The following is a 4,306-nucleotide window of genomic DNA, read 5'->3' as shown; positions in this document are numbered from 1 at the left end:
CAGAGAAAAACTCTAGAATATACCTGGGCATTGACCATATACTGTCTCCACAGGTAGCAGGTTTTATCTTGCCCCCTATGTCCCAAACAGTGAAGCTCACATTCTTAAACGTTACAAGCTCTATATTGAATCCTATAATGGGGATTGTTCTCACTTACTCCCTAGTTTGAATTTGTAGAGAATTGTTGTCTTTCTTGTTTACAAATACGAGAAACATATTATAGTATTACAAATCCATTCAAAATCATAATTATATAACATATAATATAGACAGTGTTAAAGAATATAGAGGAGTGTCCAAGCATGATTGAATTTTGCATATAATTTTGGCGGGTAGTTACATCTTCCCAATATTTCAACATCTCAATATGATCAACAAAACCAAGGACATAATGTAGGGGTTGTATACAAAGTTTATGCATTCAATGCCAAAACCTTGGATGAGAGTAGAGAAGACCATGAAAGAAAAAGAAATGCAAATGAAATCCACAGAAAAATAACTATTACGCATTGAAACAACTAGTGGTTGTCGATGGCATTACGTAATATTTTTCCCTAGATTTCCTGCGTTGATTCTTCATCATCATAGTATTCATCATCCTCTGCACTATCACCCTGATATTGCATGTGATCAAACACCAAATCATTCATGTTTCTCTCTGCTTCAGTGAATTCCATCTCATCCATGCCTTCACTAGTGTACCAATGCAAGAAGGCCTTCCTCCTAAATATGGCAGTGAACTACTCGCTCAATCTCATGAACATATCCTAAATGGATGTTGAGTTCCCAATGAATGTGGAGTACATAGACAAGCCTTTTGGCGAGATATCACATGCACTTGATTTCACATTTTTGGGGATCCACTCCAAAAAGTAGGAGGAATTCTTGTTCTGAACATTCATCATCTGTTCATCCACCTCTTTAGTGCTCATCTTACCTCTGAAAATGGGAGATGCAGTCAAGTACCTGCCATGAAATGGATCTTCAGCATACATCATATTATTGTAATCCTGCATCTGTTGTATCAGTTCCAGAACGACGATGGAGTAGTATTGTTGTGAACCACGTGAATTCAAAGGGGCAAATCCAAACATAAAGAAGTGAAGACGGGGGAAGGGGATCCAATTCACCTCCAATTTCCTTAGATCTGAGTTAAGCTGACTAGGAAACCCCAGGAAATAGGTGACTCCACTCATTGTTGCAGATATTATATGGTTCAAATTACCAAAGCTAGGAGTTTTCGGCATTATGATACAAGCGTTGTCCTTGATGGCAACTCACTCACACGTCAATTCAATTTTGATAAAAGGCAACTCACAGTACAATAGGAATATTTAGAGGTGACAGGGCAGTGGTACAGAAGAACAGGAAGATTGAACTAAGGTCTACTGATCAGAATAAAGAAGGTGAAGGAAAAGGTTGATGTAAAGTTGTTTAAGAAGTATACATAGGTCCAATTAGTCAAAATGGTGTATACATGCTGGTACACAAAACAAAAAGAGCGCATACGTATACACGCACTCTCATAAGAGGAAAAGCACGTACAGGTTGGAAAATCAAGGTTTTGATCCAAGGTATTTGGTCTGAGGTATTTGGTTCGAGGTATTAGTTTGAGGTATTTGGTCAAAGGCATTGGTCCTAAGTGGTTTTGGTCCGAGGTATTGAGAAATGCCTAAAACTATATAAGGAGGAGGAGATAATTAGGCCAGGCTATGCAAATGAATGGGTTTCTCATGAATACTTCTATCTGAAGTATATTTTATGCTGAAGGGGCTATGTTGGTGATTTGATCTGAAACATTTTGTGCACCTTGAATTCAATGTTGGATGATCTTAAAGGACTTATAATTGAATGAGATGATATTGCTTGGACCAGATCTAATTGTGCACACCTATTTTATTATTTAAATGTCATGATCTAGGTTTGTCTGAAGTCCGGAATAGTAGCAAAGTTATGAGTTAATATTTACAGATCTATACAATGGTTCATCTCAGTAAAATCGCGTGTACACACAGGTTATACTCTTCCAAGTAGCGTATACAAAAGAAAATCCCTGTCTTCAGGTCTGACTGATCTATCTAATCAGTTATGTTGTTTTACTATTGTTCATCAATGAAGTATTCTTAGATCTGAAATTAAAACTAAATGCATAAGGAGTTTGATATGTGATTGATTGATTGTATAAGTAGGGTGATCTCTGCTACTACCTGTGTGAAGCTCTGCAAATTGACAATAGGTGTTCAGTATATTGCTGGTTGGTATAGACTTGATTTGAAAGTTTTAGGTTTCAGTAGTTTTGAACATATACGCAAGTTTGACTGAAGGAAGTAGCGTATACATGCAGGTTGGGTTCATTAAAGTAGCGTATACATTTTGATGCATGATTTTTGAGGTTGCAACTAGTTTTGAATGATGGTGTAGGTTTTTGGGCTCAGCACAGTGTTCTGGTGACAGTGATCTGACTGATCATATTAACTGATTACTGGTTGATGTTGTTTGAAAGTTCTGATGGGTCCAATATGAAAATTTGATGAAACAAGGTCTTCATGTGTATTGTTGTTTACCAAGAGCATCCAATCTGAAAATTTATGAAACGTGGTCCATGGAGGAAGAGAGAAGGTTGTAGCCTTCTGTAGGTCGGCGCCTACGTACTAGTAAACACATTGGTTGGTACAAGAGCCAGGGTTTGTAGTTCCCTTCCAACAAAATCTGGAAAACGAGAGAAGGTTGTAACATTCTGCAGGTAGGTACCTGAGTACTAGTATGAGTCTGCACCAGTACGAGATTGTAAACATATTTTCTTATTATTAGAAGAAGACATAGACGACAACAACAGGTTATTTTCACCCACATTAGGTTTCCACCTTAAATCTTCATGTTCATGTGTGTTTCTTATGTGTGATGGTTTATTCTCTTTTTACTGCACTATTAAATGAGTTACCGGTTATAGATCAACATATGATAAATTAACTAATTCACAAGCTCTCTGAGCATATGCTGGTTTCTCTAATCATAGTAACGTGTACACGCTAGTTCACTTCACAGAAGTAGTGTATATAAATATATTTCGGAAATGAAAAATTATTGATATGATAATACTGATTCACCCCCTCTCTCAGTATTATTTTCAATAGGATTTGTGAGCTTGAGAGTCTTGAAGTAGAAGTCATAAAGGGCCTCATTGTCCAGTACCATACACTTGTTTGCATTCTCCACCATCTAATGCATAGAGAGCATGGCATTGTAAGGCTTTTCCATTGTGTCAAACACCTTGGGAGAATGGAAAACAAAGAAGCTAAGCATCATTCTATCAGGCTAATCCTCCCTGATCTTGGAGATCAAAATGGTTCCCATCTCAAATCTAGTACCTCCTCCCAAAGAGTGACACACTTGAAACCCTTGGAGACAATCACAGTTTTCTGCCTCCTTCACAATGACATCCAACAGAAAATCGATGAGCTCAGCCCCTTCGACATAATGGTGTTGGCCCAATTATTTTCAGCCCTGGACTTGCCAAAAACAAACTTATCAGGACTGAAGACCTCATCATAAGGCCCGATCCTCACATTGTCCATCGTCCTTGGCTCAATATCCATGAGCATAGCATGGGGCACAAATCTACCACAATTCGTCTCATTGTAGTAAACATTAACCCTTTTGAGTTGTAGATTAGAAGTTCCCTAGTATCTCCCGGTGGGATCGATCTTGTGCTCATCACATAAAACTTCCCAAAACATGGCACCGATCTAGTTGCCACATTTCCCACCCTCAATGTGGAGGATCTCACACATCTTTTCAATTTAAAACTTTCAACATGGAAAGACCAAACCCTAGAATAAAACCTCAATTGAAAAATAGAGGATTCGTAGAAAACAAACACAAAAAGAAGAGATAGAACAGGGCAATGGGGAGTTACATCTGCTAGCCATAAAAGCCAATCTAGAACTATGGGACATGTGTGCTCTAGGTGAGGCTTTAACTGCTATGTCCCAATAGGTAGTATATAGGTGTCTCTGGTAAGATAGATAGGAGAAACACATCACCTCAAATTAGGGTTATATGTGTTTCATCGCTTCAATTAAAAGAGTCAATCCAACCTGAGTCCACTACTCATGTTCAAGTTTGTTCTTACTATTTTGGATGTTCCATACCTAGCCCCCTTAGACCATCCCAAGTTCCTTTACACATATCCTTAGCAAACAATAGTAGTTTCAATTTCACTAGAATCAGTTTACTCAGCAGCTAAGGTAGCAACATCCATAGGGAAGTAAACGAATCACTTATTTGCTCAGTCCAATTTCTCTA

The 4,306-nt window shown here is 38.0% G+C and overlaps 1 pseudogene; it reads right to left on the bottom strand.

The window, feature by feature from the left end:
* Positions 1-555: 555 nt before the first annotated feature.
* On the bottom strand, positions 556-3,792 carry LOC149179076 (tubulin beta-5 chain-like; annotated as a pseudogene).
* Positions 3,793-4,306: the final 514 nt, after the last annotated feature.

The sequence above is a fragment of the Pinus tabuliformis genome, chromosome 4_1, assembly GCF_031772625.1.
Source record: "Pinus tabuliformis cultivar Carrire ecotype Pingquan chromosome 4_1, CPIR1, whole genome shotgun sequence".
NCBI classification, from domain to species: Eukaryota; Viridiplantae; Streptophyta; class Pinopsida; order Pinales; family Pinaceae; genus Pinus; species Pinus tabuliformis.
The sequence above is the reverse complement of the archived record's forward strand: the minus strand, read 5'-3'. Positions and strand labels throughout refer to the sequence as shown.